The sequence below is a fragment of the Falco naumanni genome, chromosome 12, assembly GCF_017639655.2.
Source record: "Falco naumanni isolate bFalNau1 chromosome 12, bFalNau1.pat, whole genome shotgun sequence".
Classification (NCBI taxonomy): Eukaryota; Metazoa; Chordata; class Aves; order Falconiformes; family Falconidae; genus Falco; species Falco naumanni.
Window position 1 is genome coordinate 12102167 of NC_054065.1, and position 23168 is coordinate 12125334.

The 23168-nt window shown below is 41.7% G+C and overlaps 1 long non-coding RNA gene across 1 annotated transcript; it reads left to right on the forward strand.

The window, feature by feature from the left end:
- Positions 1–4482: 4482 nt before the first annotated feature.
- Positions 4483–22415, forward strand: LOC121096200. Its single transcript, XR_005830395.1, has 4 exons — positions 4483–4571; positions 4982–5070; positions 21901–22054; positions 22238–22415. It is a non-coding gene; the product is annotated as an uncharacterized LOC121096200 (long non-coding RNA).
- Positions 22416–23168: the final 753 nt, after the last annotated feature.

A 23168-nucleotide genomic window follows, 5' to 3' on the forward strand; every position in this document is an offset into this window, starting at 1 on the left:
TTTTTTTTCTCTCACCATCAACAAAGTTCTGCTGTGATGTGGGGCATCTCTCTCCTGCATTGTCTCCTGCCTTTGTGGAGATTTCTCAGCATCCAGATCAGGCAGGTATGTCTATGTCAAGGCACAAAATATGGGGGAGTTTAATCAGAACATTCTAAAGGTCTTAGCAGATGCCAAGCAGCCATATTCAGAATTGCCAACACCTTTATTTTTATCTTAGTTTGTTTTCAAGCTTGAACATGTGTGTACACTAAGATTAGAACTATTTGCATGCCACGTTTCAGAGTTCAGTTATTTTTGAGTTAACTCCATAAAAATAAAAATTAAAAAAAGTAAACTAGGTAGCATTTGATCAGGAGAAGCTTATTTAAGGCAGAAATAAAAGATATTTTTTCTTTCAAATCAGTTATAAAAAAAAAGGCAATGCTATGCATGAAGATTGAGCACAGGAAAATCTGACTTCCTGAAGTATTCCTTCTTCACTTTCTCCCTTCTGCAAAGGTAAAAATTAACCTTATTTCTGGATCCATGGGAGCTGGTCCTTATAGCCATGTGTGGGAGGTCTGCTGCGCAACAAATCTGCAGCAGTTCAAGGGAACTTAAGGCCAACTGCACTAATGCCCCATGCTCCTACACCAACACTTAGCTCTTTATTTTTTTTAATTATTTTTTCTGATTTTTCTGATTCCCAGCTAGGTTGAAGTGCATTTGAATCAAATATCTAACTAAACTTTTCTGATAGGTAAGATATTTAAGGGGTAGATTCCATATGCCTTGCAGTTAACAAGTTAACATCTGTTTGCAGACATTGGTTGTATGTTTGTGCATGTAAAACCAGGACTTTCCACACAACTAATAGTTGACTTAATAAGACTGCTAACATAATCTAGCTTTAGAAAGTCTAACTGCTACTAATTTTCCTTAGTCCTAATACTGAATTTATGGCATTTTTATATGTGAAAGTCAGAAACAGGAAGAAACCTCTGAATTCAGAGAAGCAGTAAAGCCACTCCCTGCAACTGCTACTGCATTAGCCAGACTGCAGGTACAGCCCTGTATCTTTTTCTTGGTAGAACGGGGCCTTAATTTCTATTTGACTATTAAAAGCAGTGGTCCAGATGCAACATCTGGCTCAGGAAATCCCTAAACTGCTGATTGCCGGAAATGGAGGCTATCTGGGGGGGTGGAGAGGGAATCACTTTGCATGCACTCTTTTCCTATATTCTTTTTCTAAGCATCTGGCTCTGTCTGCTGTCAAAGGCAGGATATTGGGCTCAATGGATCTTTCATCTGACCTGGGATGGCAGTTCCCATGCGTTTGGGGGCTGGAGTGGGGTGTGGCTGTGAACCTCCATCTTTCAGGATCTGAGGATTCCAGACATGACTTTCCCCTCCTGCCTAAGCCTTTATGGCTGTAGTGCTTCATCTATAATCTGTTTTTTCCAAATCCTGCTCACAGCAGAAGTGCAGCATAGTGGGAGTGGGAGAGTTGGCCCCCTCCTCAAGGACTGTGCATTTTTATGTGTTTATGTATTTATTTTGGCTAACATGAAGATTCTCCTCTGCCTTGTCTGAACCCAGAATTCAGAAAAGTGACATCATTTTTAATCCTTGACAGTTTATGGGCTTTGAAAGAGATTCTGCATAACACTGAGCAATTAAGATGCCATTTTAATAGTTCTTTCAAGTGAAATCAAGTGAGTAATTAAATAAAATTGAATGAGGACCATGTCAGGCCACCCACGAGCTCTCATATCCGCTACAAATAGATGAATAAGTCAGGGTGGGGGACAAATGCTGTGTGCCTAAGTAGTCCTATTTATGTATTATTGGGTGACTCTAGGAATGAGGCTTTTAGCTGGAGGATTTGCTTTCTTTGTACAGTGTTTCCAAGCAAGATCATGCAAGATTGTCAATTACTATTCAAGCAGCAGTAACGTTCTTATCTTTTTAAATTCTGTATAGTGGTGTTAATGCCTTTGTTTTGTATAGATGGCCTACTGTAAAAGTCACAGAACATAAACAGGATTTTTTGCATTAAATGCCGGATTTGAATTTCTGCTGCCTTGTTATTTGTATGATTATATATGGATGCTTGTTGAAAGTTGCTTTAGAGCGCGGGCATGAGGTATGGTATTACACATGCTTTGCATTCATTTTACACAGATAAAAAAAGCAAACTGCAAGCAAAGGAAAAACAAGTGCTTTGGAGATTTACAGTATGATAACTAAGTAGGCATTGATGAAAAGTGATATTGCTGTTGTATATCAGTTCAGTTTCTTAGGGGGGGAAAATACACTTTTTTTTTTTCTTTAAGCTTTTCCACTCTTACACATTAAATTTTTTTGCCAGGGTTTCTCACTATAGTTAAAAGTATTAACTGGAAACTGTATTTCCAAAGTTTTTTGTACTGTATTCTTTGTACTGTAGCTGGAATGCCTAACCCTATCTTAGATCTATGCAAAAATCTAAATAAAATATTGACGATTTAAAGATGTCCCATTTGAAATTAAAACAGAGATAATATGATGACATCTGCTAACAGTTTTGAAAACTTGGCTTGCATTACTTTTCCTGAAATGAACATGGGGGGAGGCAGGGGTTCAATACAACAGCCAAAATAATCTCATCCTATGTCACAAACAGATTCACAGAAAAAACTCATATTCCTCCAGAATTTCCTCTGTAGGATACCTTTTGGGCAGAGGTGAGGGAGTGGGTACCAGGCAGCACTCCGTGCTCACCTCTCATGAACTTGTTTTCCATTCATCTTGTCAGTGTGCTGCCATCAGCTGATCATCGCTCAGTGCCTGTAGGTGCTCTAGTACAAATACATACTGGCCGTTTTCTTCCTCTCCTCAAACACGATTTTCTGGTTTTGCTGTGAATCTGGGACAATGCATGCCCCCTCTGGCGGTCAAAACAACATCCGTACATTTCTACGGGATTTCACTCTAAAGCTTTTTTTTTGCTGAGGGGCCAAAATGTCTGCTTTACAATTCAAAGTCATACGACCATAGTTAGTTCATTTTTCTAAGAAAACCACCGGAATGAGCCAAAACTGGAGGAGAAAAATGCGTAGGAGAGGTGTTCCAGTGTGTGTCAGGTCCCAGGAATGTGATCAGTGACACTGACGGGTGCACACAGAGAGTAGCTGCAAAATTAATTGCACCAATTCTCCCTGCCTGGCTGGCACACAGGAGTGTAGGGATGGCACTCAGGATGCCAGGACTGGGCCTGCTGCTGGAGGCAGGGCAGAGCATTAGGGAGAAATAGGAACCAAGCTCTTACTGCTGAGAAAAAATAGCTGCCTAATGTCACAGGCTTTCTTTGATCACTGGAAACCACAGGGATACCTGGATGGGGCGCATTGAGGTACAGAAAGCAAGTATATATAGGCTGATTCACTGGTTTCTATGGCTCCCTTTCATTTGGAAGAGTTTGGCTTATGATAACAAAAACATTTGAACTCACACAGAGGGTTATGATATGCAACTCTTAAATTTAAAGGAAGACTCTCCTAATAGCTTTTCCTTTTCCTCTAGTATGCTTGTGTGTGGAAAAGTAGCATTTCCCTTTGTTGTTGTGAAGATGTTTGGAGTTGTCCTCTCTGGCAAGTTATTTCAACAGCATCTGACTTCCTGGAGGTTGAGATGGTTTCCAAAACTGCTGGGAGAACCAATGTTTGAAATCGCTACAGCATCTTTAAAAGCAACTATTAGCCATGTCATCAGGAAGATAATCCCAATGGCTGTCCAAAGTCAGCCTTACAGTCACTAGCCAGGACTTCCCCTTCCCTTCTGAATCTGGCTGATTCTCACACATTGCACAAGCTCCCACTGGCATTTCTTAGGCTGCCTCAACTTCACTTTCTGCCTGCTGCCTTTTGACAACAACACATACTATCTGCCACTCAAAGGATAAAAGAGCCCCACCTGTCAACAAACACAACAGCTGACCAAAAAAAAAAAAAAAAAAAAAAAAAAAAAGTAATTCACCAATGTGTTTATTTGCTGAAGAGCACTTGGTCAATTCTATCAATGGTGACAAAGAGGATTTAATAGTAACATACAATAATTCTGTTGTTGTTTTAAAACCCCACTTGTCACAATAATGGCTGCTGAAGTGTTCATCATTGCCATGTGACTCTTACTAGCCTATTCCTAAGGAAGCTGAGAAAGAGGGATTGTGGATTGTGATGTTTCATAAAAATAGATTTAATATTATCTAAGGATTTGTAATTGAGAGTTTTCCCAGAATCCCCTGCTTTTTAGCTTTTCTGCATACCTGTGGACTGCAAAAAATGGCTCTGTGCCATAATACACTGTAAAGTTTTAAAATTCTGCTAGCAGGGGTCATCCTGGCCAGGGGATTCTGAATGGGTTTTTTCTGCAGTAAGTCTAAAGTCCGTGCACAATTTACTGTTAAGTGTACACTGTTGGCAGCTACACACCACAATCAGAAAGGAGGTGAGCTGCCAGAGTAGCTGGACTGCTTAGTTTAGAGTATATTCAAGTTTATGAAGTCTATGTCATTACAAGATATTTCCAAAGTAGAAAGTTAGAAATGGGTATGAAGATTTTTTTTTTGTTCTTTTCAATGTAGAAAACAAAAAATTTTTAATGAGTTTTCTTTTAATTATACAACTACAGCCATTCACCATGTGAATAAGCAATACTTGTGCACAGGGTTGTGCAGAGGAGAATGGCTTTAAGAGGAAAGAAGGGGAGTTTATGGCTGCCTTGAGCTTTGTTTTTCAAAATTCCAAATTCTGGATTACATTCAAAATGTTTGTTCACCTTAAGAAATGAGAATAGTATTCATAAGCAACCTTTTCTTCTTTTGCTGAATTGGACAATTATCATCAAAGTCTTGTTACCCATGTATCAGTCTCTGAACATGTCAGCCCTTAACCTTCTTTTAGATGAGCTAAGTAGTTGGAATTCACGGTCTTTCTCATATATGATGTTTATTTTCCAGGTGGCTAACCAGCAGCTCTTGATCTACATGAAAAGTAAACAGTTAAGGTGCAATCACATGCCAGGACCGTAGCATGGTTATGGAAGAAGGTGAGTCACCAGCTCATCTTGTATCATGGCCTTGTCTTATCTTTCATGCTGTGAGCAGTGGGACTCCTGGAGGACCAATGTTGTCTGCTACTGATTGTTCCTGTCATTCCCTTTCCTGGTTTTTGATCAAAGATTTTGGTACAGGGCTTGTAGGACAAGGAAGATCAGTCATGTCAATTTTTGTTAATCACTGTTGTGACTTTTCTCTGAATTTCTATAATTTATCAGCATCCCTTTTGAGCAGCAGGCACTAACCCTGGACAATATTCTAGCAGTAATTGCTCAGGACTGTGTGTGATGCCATCCTGCTTGATATAGCCTTGGGTATATGCTTGTGTATCCAAGAGCAGCATTGTCTCTTTTAGCAGTGTGTCACATTGGGAGCTCCTGTTCAGCTCACAAAGCAGCATGACTCCAGTATGTTTCCAGCGACCTAAAGCTCATGAAAGAGATCCCTTTTTTTTTTCCTAGCTGCAGTTAATCATGAAGGGAAACAAGATTACACTGAGGTCTTTTTAACCATATTTTTTTCCCTGGGGAACAGCTTCATTCCTGTGCCCCAGAAACAAAGACCTTAGGTATGAATTGCTAAATGGCTGAAAAGACCCATTCTCTTTCTTTGTTCGGGCAACTTACAACAGATGCCAGCAAAGGTATTGAAAGAACTTTTGGTATGGGTATGCATTCCTTTGACTGGGTGCTTGCATGCAAGAAAGTTTATATAATTATAATAGTAAGAGCTGATATTTGAATACTATCCTTGGTGCAAACTACAAATTAAAGTTGAACAGGACTACCCTATTCATCCTGCTGCTGATGCTGAGAGCTTCTCCAAAATGCTATTCAAAAGATCAGGGAAAAAAAAGCTAAGAAAAATACAGTATGCAAGCGAGTTGTGGGCCAGGTGTAAAGGACATGTATATCCCAGCTGCTATAAGATCCCTAATTACTCTAAGATAGTATTTTCATGTGACAGAATCTGGCTAAGGTTCTCCATCCTTCTTCCCCATTGCTACTGCTGGCAGCTCCCCAGACTCCTGCTAGGGAAATCCAGTCCTAAGCTCTTGCATGCTGTATGCCCAGCAGCCTGAACATCAGAGGCTGATAAAGACCAGATCAGGTCATAATCGAGGGACAGAAAGAACTAAGTGAGGAGTTTCACAGCCACACACAAGGGTGGTGCTGACAAAGAAGGGATAGAGACAAACAGGATTGTTCAATAGGAAGAGCTCAGTTTACCTGCAAGATCAGCTAAGGACAGAAAAAGGTGGTGAGTGGTAGATCTAAACAAAACAAGCCAGGAGCTGGGCCATAGTGTAAGGATGTCAAGCATTGGAACAGGCTGCCTGGGGAAGTGGTTGAATCAGCATCCCTGGTGGTATTTAAAAGATGTGTAGACGTGGCGCTTAGGGACATGACTTAGTGGTGGGCTTGGCAGTGCTGGGTTAACAGTTGGACTTGATGATCTTAAGGGTCTTTTCCGACCTAAATGATTCTATGATGCACCTCCGTAGCAACAAGAAAACAGAGGCAAAGCAGCATGTGCGGGCTTCATTGCTTCATTACAAACTCCCTCATAGTGCTTTGTACTTGGCAGGCTCCTGGCTCACCTTGTGTGCCAGAGGATTTTCCTGGCTAATGCAGTCTGCTGGCAGATGCTCCCCCACCTCAGACCCAGAGATACCATCTCCCAAACAGCTTGTGTGACTAAGAGAAGGCTGACTATATTATCATTACCATATCCTGAAATATATAGATAGGGACGATGGTTACAGGAAAAGCTTTCAATGCTGCCATGCTCAGAGGAACAGAGTGCTTTATTGCATGAGGTTACTTACAGTCAGATTTTTTCCTTAAACTGAGGCTAAAAGAAGAGGCTTACTTCAAACCATCGATCCGTAATACAAAGGTAGGAAAAAGTAAAAAAAAAAACAACCCAAAAAAACCACTGTTGAAAGTGCATTTGGCAAGCGTCCTCTCTAGGGTCTTTGTGGGTTCATGAAGCTGCAGGCCACTGTGTACCCCAGCCGTGGTGTGCACTGGTGGGCGCTCAGAGAGGTTAGGTGTGGCTTTTAGGCCCAGGCTGAGCTGCTGCCTCAGTGGAGACAGCTTTTCCAGGCCAGGATGACAGTACTGCTCTCTTCCTGTCTGTCTGTCCCGTTTTTCAGGGCACTGGAATATAACATGGTACTAAGGGGATTATGTCAGATCTTCCCCCTTGCTCCTGCCTCCTTCCCACCCTTAAGGTCACTCTGTTAATATTTCTATTGTATACTTTAATTAGCACATTCCTGGCTGCAGGCTACCTTCTGCTGTTCCCAGCCTCTTTAAAACACAGCAGTTTATATAATATATATATATTTTTAAACGTTAATTGTGCAAGGACCTTTTAGGATTTGTAATGTTTAGCTTGCTGTGACCTTTGCACAGGATCTGCCCATGACATACACGCAGCAAACACTGGCTTGGGACGGCAAGCTGCCAAAACTCCGTGGCCTCTTATTACCTCGCTCCGCTTACAGTTTGTTAGATTTCTGGGGAACCCTACCACGTGTTAATGCAGTGAAACCTTATCTGTATCTGTTCCTTAACACCTATCCTGTGGTGCGCAAACTGAAACTAAAAGGTTGCCTTTGATTGGCATCTGAAGAATTCTGCATTTATGGCACAGCAGAGTCTGAAAATACAGACTAGCCCAGCGAACTGGAGCAGAGGTTCCCATTTCTCAGGAGGGCTGCTCAAGAGGGGTTCACATACCCACAGGGGCTCACCAGATGACTTCCTGCTGCCATAAACTCTGGAGTCCTACAGCAGCCTTAGCCACACTGGTGGGTGCAGGCGTCAGCAAGCCCACTGACCGAGCTCACACCACTTCCATTGCCACCCATGAAAAACTAAAAAGTCAATAACTATCCCTGACCTAAGAGAGATACAGGTGGGGTGTTATCTGTAAAATGAGTACTTACTGAGGGGTATCAATGATAAAGCAATCACGACCATGACATTCTGTGATTCTATGATAATTCCACAGTGTCAACCTAAGCACACAGTGACAGAGGCGCATCGTGGAGGAGGGTAACCTCTGGCAGGGGAAAGAAGAAAAAGCAATGGTGAGCAGCTGGGAGGGTGCCCAGGAGCTTCAGTCTCTGACCCAGTTCAGCTGCAGATACAGCAACACACCCAGGCAAAGCCTTGTTAACAGCTTTATAAATTTCAGCAATATCTGGGTGTTGTCTGAAGGTTTCCCTTGAGCACGCCCACACAATCTGAGCCTCAGTCAGTACAGCTATAGAATATACAGGAAAAAGAAACAATGCTTCTTTTTAAGAAACAGATAGCGGCATCTGAAATAAGTCATTGTGCTTGACTTATCCAAACGAAATTCCTGATGTCTGGAGTTTTGTCTATTAGTGATAGCACGATTAGTTACAATATGCATGAATATACTGTGCGACCATGCAAAACCAAATAGTGCCACAAAGATAATTGTGGTTTAATTAATACAGTCTGCTGCTCCATGCTCCACCAAGTTTTTGATTATTTGTCCATCTTTAAATTTTCAACAAAGCATTCCTGCACAGTCGGATGCCTTCAGAAAAAGAAGAAAAAATGTATCTTCCTTTCCATTTTGGAAGTTTGGCTTGTTTTCAAGCCATTTCATTCAATAAAATGTATTTTTTGGTTTATTAACAACACATTTGGCATGTCTATTTTCCAAAAGTTTTTGAGATTCTAAATTTCTGTGAATTTCATAAGGGAAGAACATGAAATATTTTTACATATGGCATAAAAAACTAAAAAGATTTGGAAAACATGTTTTAGTTAAGGACATAAACATGTTTCTAAAATACTAAGTTTAATTCTTAATTTTGGTGAACAATTTCAATTTCATGTCTCAAACTCCAGCTTTTGAAAACATTATCTCTCTCAACTACAAGATGGTACTTTTGCCCACTCACAGCAGTTGATACTGATTTTTTTTTCCTGGTTATTTGGTGTAAAAGACTAAAAACATATTGTTCTGAGCATTGTGGACAACTTTTCCAGACAGGGAAAACAGAGGGTTTTATGACTTAGGAAAGCAGAGTTCCCAGAGGGCTGGTCTGCTTTTCTTCCACTCTTCCCTTTAGGATTTTCTGAAAACATTTCACTTACTTTTGACTCCGCAGTACATTTATAGCCTCTTATTTTTAGGGGTTCGTGCGTACCTCCCGTGTGCATGTTCCAGCCCTGCCTTCTGCATGCTTTCCCATGCAAACAGAGGTATCGCAGGACACTTGTTTGTGTTCACTCACTCACATGTGACCAAAGATTCAGTGTGGTGGGGGTGCCTGGTTTTGGTTTTCCCCTTCCCAGCTGCTAGGCAGAAATTTGCCTTCTACTTCTAATGGGTTAGGCTTGTTCAGTCTTCAGGAGGGAGCAGGGCTGGGGCAGCAGCCAGAGCAAGGAGTGGAGCCCTTGGAGATGCTTGCTTCAGCGTGCGGTGTCCCCTCGTGCAGCCAGCAGAGCGGCAGTGAGGCTGGGCTGCAGCCCCCGGCTTCCTCGCCCCACACTGTGTTTCTGTCTCAGTCTGTGCCCGTGTGGGCGAGGGGGCAGGAGCTTCAGGGAGCCAGATTATCTCTGCCCACCGGCTCCCAGGGGTACCCTCCAGTCAGCAGCCTGTGCTCTCCCATAATTTCCCAAGGCAAAAGCCAAGCAGAAGCAGTACGGAAAGGTCTGAAAGGGCAAGACATGCTTTTGTCTGCTCCCTTGCTATCCTGAACAGCTGGTTTAGAGCCCCACACAACCCAGGGCCATGAATGGCAATATTAACTTTAAAAAGAAAGTCCTATTTTTGATTGGCTGTGCCAGCTGTTTGATGGCACAACTTTACAGCAACTCAGAATTTCTTTGTAAAGATGGAATCATTACAAAATAGGGAACAATATTCTGTGAAGACTGACATTTAAACTGGGATAGCCAAATTTACCTTCTAGTTGCACATAAATTAATAATCTAATTTTGAAAGGAAGTCAGAACCTAGCAGCTGCTTGTGACTTCCTTTAAACTGTTTTTGAAAGAGTCAGGTTATGTTTTTTCTGAGTATTTGGATGCATGTGCTATAAAAAATTGAGAGCCTATTCTTAGAATATATTCTGTTCATCGCTGATTTTTTTTAACTGGTAAACATATAAATCCCTTAAAACTTAAACCACATAAAAAGTATTTTGTACTCAAAAAAGGGGTCCAGTGTATATTTCTTGTTCAGCAAGAGCTGTGATAAGATTAATTGTCAAGTAACTGTATGCCAGTATTTAATGTGTTTTTTTAAGCTGATAAAGTGCCCTGTCAGACTAAACTCTCTAATATTTGGTGTTTTCTAAAGAGTTATTTAAGTGTGTTGTCTCTAATGTCTCTAATTGTTTAAGCCTTAATTCCATGCTTTTAAAATGTTTTGTTAAGGCTGTGTTACTTAAGTGTTTTGTTAAGGCTAAAGCTTAGTTATTTAACTGATAAATCTGTTAGTCTGCTCAATAATTCTTAAACATCACACCTTTGTTAGTGGTTTAAGGCAAGCGCACTGTCTACACCCCTGTAAAGGAAATTAATGTTTTATATTAACAATTCCAGGTGTTAGGAAGTACACTGGATATGCAGTCTTTCTCTCATATCCAGAACTGGGATCTTCTAATACAGAGTCCTGTATTAACATAACAGTTGTTATTAATTCATAGGTGATGTGCTAATAGACTTGTAGTTAACTCAGCATACCTGTTGTCCACTGAGAAAAAGCCCCGAAGTTTGCTAAGATAGGAAGAAACTTCTCACAGCAAAAGCAGGAAGTCAGTATAAAGTGGTGATGGATAAACAGGCTGGAGATTAAAAAAGGGTGGCAGCCTTACAAAGAAGTGGTGAGGCAAAACTCTAGCAGCTATGAAAATGAAGCTTGATCTATCTCTGCACCATGGGTGACAGGGTTGCTCCTAACAGAGGACTGCACTGTTGGCCCATCTGACCCTGGGGTCTTGCCTCACTGTCCATTTTGTTGTCATGTAATGAGAAGGGCTTGGCTTCCTGTTCTACTAAGCTTTCACCTACCTGGGCGTGGTAATCGGAACTAGACTATAAATCTCTGAATGTTTCCTGTATAGGGCAGGAACATGGACAAACGTCTATGTGGAAAAACGTTAAGACTGCAAAGTTCAGGCACCTTTGTATTCCAGCTCCCCACATTCAAAGGGTGCTTAATGGATGCTTAGGGTTTTTTCTGGATCAAAAGTTGAGTGTACAAGGTGGAGAGTGTCCCCTGCTCTCCTCCTTCCCTGAATGCGTTTTCCCTCACTGTCCTGGAAGTTTCTGCAGTGTGTCCTCTCCTCCTTACACAGTCTCCCTCTCCCCTTTGCCTTCCCTCTGACCCCACGCACTGGCCTTTCCAAGGCAGTGTGTCTCCCTCCTCTTTATTTCTGCTTCTGGTCATGTGGGAGCCGGCTGTGTTTGGGTGTAGTGGATGTGCTATGCCCCAGGGCTGTGGCAGGAGGGTGCTGAGCCCCTGTGCCCAAAGCACAACGAGCTGTGGGAACCCTGTGGGGCCTTCAGGCCCATAAATGACTGCACATCTCAAGTCCGCTGTGGCTCATTAAACCCTTTTCCAGCACACCAGAGGAAAAAACCAAGTAATATCCGTTAGCCTCTTGCCACCCAAACTGCAGCATGCATTGGAAAGTCCAGTTTCAGCCTCACTTTCCTTGACTTTTCCCCTGTGTAAAATGGGGGTGCAGCTGTGCCAGTGTGCTGAAGTCTATAAATGAAAAGTGTTGCATAGGTGTGAGTATTATTAGCTGCTTAACAGAACTAGACAGCATTAAAAATGAACCTGAGGCAGACAGTGGGCCACAGCAGTGTCAGTTTAAACCCAGATAGCTGAAGGTTTTGCTGAAAACTACTGAAGTGCAAGGGAAAAAATAACTGCTGTAGCATTCCTGTAACTCTGTCAAAGGCTTCTGTCTGGCTAAGTCAAATGCAGCTTCTCTTAGAGCCTTGCAGAGAGATTTCCTGATGGGCTAGTAAGGCCTATTATACTACTGGCAGCTCTGTGCTCAGTCCAATTGCCCCAAACAGGTGCTTTCCTTGGGTTGAGATGGCAAGGTCAGTTTTGGACACCAGGAAAGCAGAGGGATGACTTCCTGTCCACAAATAAGCTTAGAATGAACATGTCACTAAAATCTTTCTGTCTTACAACTGCTCACTGAGGAGTGGCTGTATGCAAAGGTGGCTGGACTGTGATCCCTGTAGTGTTATGGAGGGAAAACCTCTGAGACTAATCTGGGAAAACCTTTGGGGTTTTCTGAGTGAACTTCTCTGGGGTGAGGAGCACCAGGAGGCGTGTGGTTATTTAGCACATATTGCAGCTGCACCCAGCACAGGGAGTTGTTTTCTAACAAGGACAAATGGGGGGGGGGGGGGGGGGGGGGGGGGGGGGGGGCGGGGAAGGGGGGAGAGGTTCTCCCCTACTTTGCACTGTTATTTTTTGATACAGTCCCCTAACCTCTTTTCCTCTGACTCTGTAACACCTCATAAAACAAAGTGCTTGGTTGAATTGGTGGCTTATAACAATGAAACCGGTATACGCAACTTGGAATTATTTTTAGAAAGCCTGTTTGTTTGTTTGTTTCTGCTTTAGTGTTTCACCTGCAGCTTCTGAATCCACAGGCTACCACAGTTTCCACTGAATTTCAGAGTTTTGGCCCAAAGTGCCAGTGAGTAAGCTGTGCCTAAGCTTTAATGTGAAGATTACTTTTTTTTACAGTATTATAAGTAACAGCTATATTCAGAAATAATATACTGAATACTTTTCTACAGTACCTGGAGAGGTAATATTGTACCAAAAATCTATACTGATTTTTCCTAAAGAACTTGGAAACAAAACAGTGTAGCCATTGTATTTCAAACATTAGAGCAATTGTTCAGTATATGTGGTGCAACCCTAAATTTCTATGTCAGAACGTGGTGCCAGCTCTGAGTCTCTGTAAATTACGGTACTGTAGGCATGCGCATGTTTAAACAAGTGCTTTCCTATCTCCAGGTTATATAGTCATATTTATGTACATGATTTGGAAAAGCCAGACAACACTCTGAAGTGATAAAAGGGAACCTAAAACATGTGCTCATTTTCCACAACATTGTACTTTTAAAACAAAGCAAAACCTGTTATGGAGCTTGGCTTTTTCCTCTAAGTATATTGGCATTTGTTATATATAAATCCTAATGATGTTTATTCTTGTATACCATAAAACCTGTAAGTAGAACAAAGAGACCTAGTAAAACAAATACAGATAAACAAAGAATAATTCATTGCCTGCACTTGAAAGTGTTTTGTGCTATAGTTTGTGTTACTCCAGTATACTCATAAACCTGTGACTAAGCATCTTTAAATTACACATTTAGGCAGCCACAATTTTAGCGTAGCTCCTTTTAGATTCAACAGGCTACCTAGTGGCTTAACCTGCTACTGAAGGTCAGGAGAATGTAATTGATCTTCCACAATGCCTAGACATCACCAGCTATGCTTCTGGAGATATCCTGGAAAATGAAACTGTGAAAACATTCCAAGCGCTTCAGTGGGATTATTGTCTGTGACAAGATCCTCTTGGACAATACACAGACCTTTGTGCACGTATCACGATAATACCCAATAAAAATCAAAGTTTGCCCTGGGGACCACTCTGCTTGCTGTGCACAGTATTTCAGATGGGCTGGTAATATGTGGAATCAGCACCATCAGTGACAAAAACTAACTCAGGGCTTGTCACCCACATTCTCAGTTTAAGCATTCGTTGTTCTTTTGAATGTGTTATTTTCTTATTGTTGAAGAAAGGTTTCCCATGTACCACACATAACACCTAGCCCTGGAAGATGCTAATCACTGTGCTGTATTTCCCTGTTTGGCCAAAACAGGTTATCCTCTGAGACACTATTTCTGTTTTTTTTAAGTCACCAAAGTAAAAACATTTTCTAATTTATTGTTTTTACTTGAATCACCCTATGGGAACAATGGTTGTATAGAATAGTTAAGACACTGTGCAAGATTAATTGATTACAGGATCAGGCAGTATGCTCAAAGAGCATTAGCTTTTCCCAAGATAAGAATCTTACTTCAAATTACAAGTGGACTGTATCAGGCGGCGCTAGCCCTTGAACCCAGGCTTGGTGTCCACTGCCACACTGCTGCTCATTTGAGTCTAAGCCTTATGCACTGGAGTCCCATGAAGAATAATCACATGCAAACAACATAATTTCCTAATGCAATCACATCCTATTGATGTGATTGATAGTATAAGAAAAGAAGAGCATCTCCCTGACTGAAAAACATTAGGAAGACTGGTGGCTGCTTTAGAAGTAATCAGTATGAGAAACCTAAAAGGTAAGCATGTTGTTTTGATTAGAGATCCAGACCTAGGAAAACAGCAAGAGGAATGGGAATGTGAAAAAAACTGGAAAAGGAAAGGAGGCAAAAAGTTTTGTTTGTAACTGCAGAGGGCTTTTATTCTTGTTAGTATTAGAGGTTATTCTTTTTGGCTATAAAGGATAACTTGGGTTACGCTGATCTTACATCACTGAGACAAGGAGCTGGACAGATTCTGCACAAGAGAAGCATGTGACTCATGGAAAGAGTAACTAGTGAGGAACTTGCTTGACTTGAACTCTTGCTTATAGGGATTTTATTTACCCCTGGGGAAGGGTGAAATTTTCCAGTTTGGCATAGAGCTAAACTACTTTACCAGCAGGAGAGAACTTGAAGCCTCCTTCGCTGAGAAGATAAGCTTTCATGATACAGGATAAAGACTAACATACTGAATATTATTGCACAGCAAGAGAGGAAAAAGATGCCTTAAAGCATGTTTCTTTTAACTGTGAAAACTAGCTAATGCAGTATTCAACACATATGTGGTACTTAACTAGGTGATCACATTGACTCTTTTTCAATACACAAGACAAACCATCATACATTTCTTTACAGCAGACACCAAAAATAAAGAAAAATGCTCCCTGCTTTGAGGAATTGAGGATCCCTAGTAGCTCTTTCAACAACATGATACCCATATTCTCATTCACAAAAAGCTCCATTACAGAATTGAGTCAAAACTAAGATTTGTTCCTAATGTGAATAATAAGCCATCTGCCTGGTGACAACACAATAGGCGTGTAAAAAAAAATTTGCTGTAGAAACATTTGTAAAAAGTTACACTCAAGAAAATTACTTACTAAAGAGGTTTAGTTTAAAAGCAAATTCAGCCTCAGCTCATCTGTACGAACATGTTTTAAAAGAAAGGGGAAAAAACCTGCTTCCCTAACGTGCTGATCAGAGCTCTTAATGGCAGTCTAAAACATGCATAAGTTAAGCAAAACTCCCTAGTTTCTCCAGACCAGGGCAGAACTTAATCCTCAGGCACTATCTGCCTGAAAACTCAAAGATCACAGAGAGTAAGAAAGATGAGATGAGATTTGGATGCAGATTCCAAACAAACACTTTTAATACATTAGTTATGAATGTGGATTGTTGGGTTTTTTTAATTTTTAAAAAGCTTACATCAACTTATGAGGAAATATTTAAATTGCTGTTGTGAATCTTTTGTTCACAGTAACTATTTTTATAGGTTTGTAAAAAACCTTTGTTCTACCTAATTGTGTTGTCAAATCACCTAGATCCTCTCTGCAATAAAAAAAAATCTTTCAGAAGGAAAAAAACCCACCTCATTTTAAAACTAATAAAACATAATAGCAGGTAGTAGGAGTTAAAGTTCAATTTATCAGTTCTGTCTTTGAGCAGAGCCAAATCATTTAGTAGAAATCTATTCTAATCTTCAAAAGTTACATGATAACATAGATTACAAGAGAAAACTGAAGAACTGTATGATTGTGGCTTCCAAAAGCTGCTTTAAATAATGAAACACTGAGGTTGAAAATGTAAGTATTTGATGAACTGAACTGTAAAGAATCACAAAAAATTCCCACAGACCCTGAGGACATTATGTAGTGTATCTTAAGCAAAACTGGCAAACATTCAAAAAACCCACTGGTGTGTTTGCCAGTCAGTGCTAAGGACTTACATATGGTCTTTGTTCAGGTTCTCTCAACTGGAGAGGATTTCTCTCAATTTGAGTAGTTGGCGGTCATAATTCCTGCTTTTCATAATTGCAGTTGCATTTAAATCAACTCTGCTTAAAAAACTCCTGCAAAAGGGACCTGGATGGAAATCATCAAACTTAACCATCCTGAAGAAGAATCCCAGTCCTTGTCAGCTCTGGCTACAGCCCCACAGAAAATTAAGGGGCAACACAGATGAATTCAGCTTAGAAGGAGATAGGAATTACTTGATCTTAGCTCAGAGGTGGCCATTGATGTGCTTTGAATAGGAATAGACGAGAAGCTTCGGTACAGAGGTAGATAATTCTTTTTGTCTTCTGATTACATCTTTCAGTTCAAGATTGTACATACTCTGATAGGTCATAGGTCCTTGAAAATGCTATGCTTGTTTTGAAAGAAAAGGATAGAAATCTGCATTTTTTATTTCTGAAAATTTTAAAATTTACTATGAACAAAGCTAGCAATTTCATCTACACATAGATCCTGAATCTAGAGAATTTTCTGTATTTTCTGTGTGCTGCTGACTAGAAGTCAACACAAGTAAAATGAGAAAAAGAAGAAAAGGCTACATGAGCTGAAACTTATTGCTACAAATGCTTGCCTTCCTGGATGACTCTAGTCTGGACGAATAATGGCTCTATGCTTTACACCCCAGCTACATGTGATTCAAACAAGAATCTAACTCACAGACAGACTGGTTAGCACTGAGGCGCATCTTCAGATTATTTCCAGATACGAATACAGATGCACATAGCTAAAAGACTCTGTGCATGTTGTTCCTATCTGCTGCATGTGATATTATATTGCCCTGCAAATCTGTGTATTCTAATAAATCACCCTGCAGATGTGTAGTGGGAGCATCTGCTTTTGTGTGCAAAAGGTTTCTGAAGAGACCATCAGCACGCCTCTGCAGAGACACTGCCTGTGCCGGAGAGCGGAGCCCCACTGGGAGAAGTGAGTGCCTGAGTGAAGGAAGGAGTGAAAGGCTGCCCCTCAGGTGGGCTCCCTTTGCCAGCAATGAGGAGCTGCGGTTGCGTGACTCACCGGCTGGCCGTCACGGGAATGTCTGAGAGCAGGACGATGTCGTGGGCATGCTGTGGACAGACCACAAGCTGTGCACTGTTTAGATTAATCTGCTACTGCTTTAGGAAAGCATGGTAAATTATGATGGCAAGCTTAAAACAATCTGACAGTTATAGAGACTTATTTTAAATACAGCTCTTAAGGGAGGATACAAATTTATGATTTTTATGATCATTCTTTGTTTAGGCTCGCTGTCCTGAGCCCAGCTCAGACCAACAGGAATGGAAAGAGGATCTGGTGATGTGACAGACTCTGAGGCAAGTTAAAGCTATTGTACAGAATACTCTACCCTCACGTAGGAGCTTCAATCTAGATACCAGCAAAATCAGTAGGAAGCCTTTCCATTGATTGCAGCTCACTGAGATCGAAGCCTTTTGAGAAAAAAAAACATATCTACTTGTTTATGCCCCTGTGCCACCATTTTGTGGAGGGTGGTGGTCTGTTTTTGGATCACAGTCCTTGCTGAGAACTGCTAGGCAGGTTCTTCCCCCATTCTCCTTCTTGTATCCCAGGAAGACCATCCTGGAGCTCAGCTTCTCACTGCTGTCCCTTTGTGCAGTAATGCAACAGCATCAGAGCTACTGCTGGGCATACTTAGTCTACCTCAGAAAAAAATCCCCTTAATTAGGAATCAGATGTGAACTAGTATGATAAGGACAAATCAAGTCACTGGCCTCCTCTGACCTCCCCACGCCTGTTTTGTTCAGGATCTTGCAAGCTATTTGGGAAAGCTACAGCTCATCTGCTTTGGGAGTAGTCACATCACTTTGATTTGGCTACTTACAAACCATGTTTTAATTACCTGGTGGTGTCAGCCCCTACCAGGCCCTTCTTGGCTAAGTCCTTTGCTATAAGACCAGACTGAATTTCTGTTTTCTAAATACAGATGAGGCTTGTTGCTGGGCTGGCATGTCTCTCTACTGTACTCTTACGTTACAACCTGCTTGGTGGTAATATCAGTTCAGTCTGTGCCTTGTATCGCGTTTGAGCCCAGGTGTTTAGCCTTTTTCTGGGGTCTACTTCATCCCTTCTGGCATGTCCTAGCTCTTCCAGTTCTCAAGCTCCTTCCCACCTGCAGCCTGCACCAGGAAGCCTTGTACATTATTACCCTGCAGGCTTACTTTCTCGCAAGTGGTTTCTGTCCCACCCAAACTGGGCATGAACTGTGCCTGTTTCTACCTGAGGCTGCTCGTTAGGCATGATGCCACACCTCATCACAGACTCACATGATAACTGAGAGTAGAGGGGACCTCAGAGGTCCTCTGGCTCAGATTAGGGTCAGCACTCAAGCATCCTGATGCAAAACACAGACACACTGCAGACTGACATTAAACACCTCTGCAGACACCTTTTGCTATTGGAGAAAAAGTGATGGAAATGAAAGCCCAGCATTTTCTCCCTACCTACTTTTTTTTTTAAAAAAAAGCTTGTAATTTTCATTTCATCACCTTCTACCGCAAACCTTGAAAGAGCAGCAGACAGAGGACCTATACACATACTCCCAACCTCTAACATTGGTGTGGCTGGGAGCTGCTCCAAACGCATCATTAGAGGTAGTAGTCTGCCCTTTTTTAAATCCAGAGAGCCAGGATCTGCTGCTCTGTGTGCCCTGCTGGTCTTCAAACAATTGGTCACCCTGACAGTCAAGCTCAGGTACTACTTTCTAGCACAACAGTCTAAGCAGGGCTGGGTTTCTCTCTTTGTGACATGGAAAGCAAGGTTAAGGCAGACAGTAAATACCCAAGCTTCTCACCCAGCATCATCCCAAGCTGTCGGTGGGGGAGACCAAGTGCAGGCAAGGGGATCAAAACATTACCTTTAACGTTATTAAGCAGCTGCTTCAGGGGTAATCATGGCTGGTGTTCCCCTGAGCTGTGGCTCCTCTTTCCATAATCTCATACCACTTCTGTCTGCTTCTCTTCCACTTATGCTGATGGGCTGGTCTTCCTGGATTATATATAATTATGAAAACTTTAAGATGTTTTTCAATGTTAATTCAAGTCAGGAGGGGCTTTATCTTACACAGACACCTTTTCCTTCAGCTTTCGTAAGTCTGAGCAGCACACAGTGCAACAGTGAAAAATCAGGATCCACCTCTGAAGTTTATTTCTGTAGAGGTTAGTATTCTTGGCATATGACATAGCCATGCTGTGAGAGTTTTCAAATATTAGTTATAATATTTACTTTGCTTTTGTGAAGAATGTGTTAGTTTAAACATGTCTTCTCCTAAGGTAAAGTGAAATAATTAAATTATTTTCTCGTTTTTGTGGTCCTTTCCACCTAATTTCCTCTGCAATTTGTTTATTTTCAGTGTACATGGGATTGTACAAAGAAAAAAGCAATTGCAAGGAATAGTGTAATTAAAAAGTTCAATGGATATTTTAATTGTTTTGTAGACAAGATATATTTATTTCCTTGAGGGGAAGAATAATTGCAACAGCACAATGTGAAGAGTTTCATATCTTGGAAAAATATCTTGTATTTCAGAATAAGTTATTTTATGTACGTGAAAATAACAGTGAAACTGCCAAATATTCTAGTAGAAATTTCTGCTAGTTCAGGAAAATGGAATTCAAGACTATGCAAATCCACACAGCTTCTTTTACTATGACAGTTATGTCAGCAACTTGAAAAGAAGCCAGCTCTGTATTTTCTTGGATATGGCAGTGGTCAGTAGTGATAGACTAGCATTAGACTTTTGCCAAATGGATCCAACTTTCAGTGTGACAATGCAAAAAGAAAAAAAAAAAAAAAAAAGCCTTTAAGATGATCTCATTTGGTAGTAGTCTGAGGGGAAGTGAGGACCATTACCCTGGCTATCAATAGTGTGTCATCTTTTCCCATCCAGACTTGTAGCTCTAGACTGTCTGCATGCTAACCTGACTGCTTCAGACACCCAGTGCCACACAGGACACATATTGCTCCAAGATACAAATTCATATATGGACCAAGCTCTAAGTCTTATCATAAAACGCCTTCATCCCTGAAAAGGTAGTCTGCTTCAGGACTGTCTGACTCCGGTCAGAAAAGCTGGTATGATTTATCTGCTGGTACATGGTATAATGCCTAATGCAACAGAGCCCTGATCGCAGTGGCAATAACGGTACCTTGGGAGGTGATGACTTCTTTCAGAGGAGGTGCTGGTGAAGGTGCTACAAAGATGCATTCATGTTAGCAAATCCATGGAGGGTGAGGCAGAAGGTTGTTTACCCAAGGTAATGTAGTGTGAGTCTGGAAACACGGAGACATGCCAAGGTTGATCATTACAGACCTCCAAGTCACAAAGGCAGGCCACCAGTAGTGAATGGGTTCAGCAAAGCTAAGCCACTTTCTTCCAAGCCTCATACATCTGTCCAGACCTAGTCTGACAGTATCTGAGTTCCTTGGAAGTGAATGTAACTGCTTACAGGAATAAAGCGAGCAGCGCTTGGCTTTTTATGAAACATTATTAATGATATTTATACTGTGGTAACACTCAGGAACGGTTGAGGCCTCAGGATATTGGTTGCGAACCGTAGTTACAGTTTCTGCCTGAAGAAACAAACAACAGTCATGATTGGAAGGTACAGTTCTGTTCAAAAAATACTGTGTATTCAAAAAATAACATTGACACGGTCTTACTCTGCAAATCTACTTCATGTATGTATTCAGACACATGTGCTATATACTTCAGTGACATAATAAAGGCCAGTTACTTCTTTTCCCTACTCTGATGACAATGGAATTAAGCTGTTCTCTTTTGTTCAAAAGAAATACCTTCTAAATTAGAGTCATGTTACTTGTACAAAGCCACGGCTAAAGGTATAATCTAGGCTGCAAAATACAGGGGGAGGGGAGTTGCAGATACTTGTATGGTACAGAAAAGGAAAACAGGAGATACAGGTCTCCAGCTGATTCTCAGCTTACAAGAAATTAGAGACCGCTTTTCCTCCTTTAGCTCAGAAGAAGTTTGGAGTAATATTATTTAAGCTAATGGAGCTACACTATTGTAAAAGTGCTCTTCTATATCCCAAACTGGGGCTGAACACAGTATTCAACCTTGTCAAACTCCAGTACATAAACTGTGAGCTTCCAGCCCAGCTTTCCTTGCAGGCTAAGGCTTGCTGCCTGGTGGATCTGCAAGACCACGAGGGCCACTCACCGGCCCTGTAGCCCAACGCATCGGGCATTGCTGACCATTCAACTTACTGCCTGGCGAACCTGGACCCTGGGTCGCAGGGAGATACTGTGGCACTGCTGCATAAGGAAGGCTGAGTCATCACCCGTGCTCAGATGACTTCACCCTCAACATAACGTACATCTTCCCTGAAGCGTCCTGCGAAGGTCCCTGCTTTGCCCTGTGAGCCTGTGCACCAGGCACATTCTCCATGTGACACAGGGCCACAGTCCTGTCCCCTTCATTTGCTGAAAAAGAACTGTGAAGGTCTGAGCACTGTCAACTTCGACGGCTCAAAACCAACCGTCCTCTCTCACGCAGCTCATGGGACTGGCCCCAAAGCCATGAGACTTGAAGAAAAACATACATGGCAGTTCAGTTCTTGCTTTCATTTCGGTTTGAATAACGCTATTTTGATCCTTGTTGCAGATACATTCTCAAGCTGGCTTCTCCCCTTGTCTGTTAAGGCTTTAACCCTTGAAGCAATCCTGCCGTCTCATCTGGCACCAGGTTTGCCTCCCGCATCTGTCCTGCTCCCAGTCTTCCAGCCAATTCCACCCTTCTCAGCCTCAGCTATGCCCTTGCAGCAGAGCGCCCAGATGGCTGCCCCTCTGGTGGGAGGTATGCAGACCAATTTCTGTAAGTTTCCCTATGTTCACCCTTTAGTCACAAACCATGGGGGGAAAGGAACAGAGACTGCCTGAATTGCTTTCCCAACCCTTCTTTAAGAGATTGGTGTGCCTAGTAGGTGCTGTGAGATACTAACTTCTGTTTGTAACTGCAAACTCGGTGTCTTTTCCACAGGAGATGGAGAGGCAGCCAGAGCAGGTTTCTCATGAGCAGTGATACCATTTGCTAGAGGATCCTCAGGAACTTTAGTAGCCACCTGGCTTGTTTTCAAAGGCTAACATCTAGCTGTTTGGTGCTGGATAGATGTGCTTTTTTGTCCTGTAGAAGCAGGGACTTCTACATGTGAAGACATTTTGAGGTGAGCTTTAGACTGGGTGGTGATTCACTGAAGTTCTCTTTTAGCTGTTAAAACTTCTACAGCCAACCCAGCATGTTATTGCAGCCAAACCAGTTCCCTAACACCCAGGACCCTCCAGATCTGGGGAAGTAGGGAGGGGGGAGTGACCAAAACCAGACAAACAGAAAATAAAAGTGTGGATTCCCTTGTTAGAGGAAAAAAGAGAACACTGAAAGTCAGATCTACCATGTAAATTTGTGAGGCGTACTTGACCTCAACCAATTAATCTCAGATAACATTTTTTCAAGAATGTTTTTAAACCTCGATCATTATATGCGAGGCATTCACCTCTGTGATAATTTCCCTTGAGGTTCCTTACCTTTTGCTATGCAGTAGCCAGTAACGCACCACGTTTGCCCCCTGCTTGACATGACTTAAACCCCACATTTCTTAAAAGCAACTGTCTTCTGCTGTGGAATGATGCAGTTTTTGCCCTCTGTTCAACAAACCCAGCCACACACGTAGCTGTGATCTCATTCTGGAAAACTTCTGAAGGACAGCGGCCTTGTGCAGAGCAACAGTCCCGAGTACCACATCAGCTTCTCTCTGCTTACTCAGTCCTCACCCCACCTCTCTGGTTTCAAGGTATTTTTCATTCCCTAAACACTGTAAAAACACTTAGCATACTCAGGATTGACAATAATTAGCCTTCAGAAGGCTGAACCGTTCAGTCACTGAGAATGCCTTCCGAGTTAAAAAAACAACAGA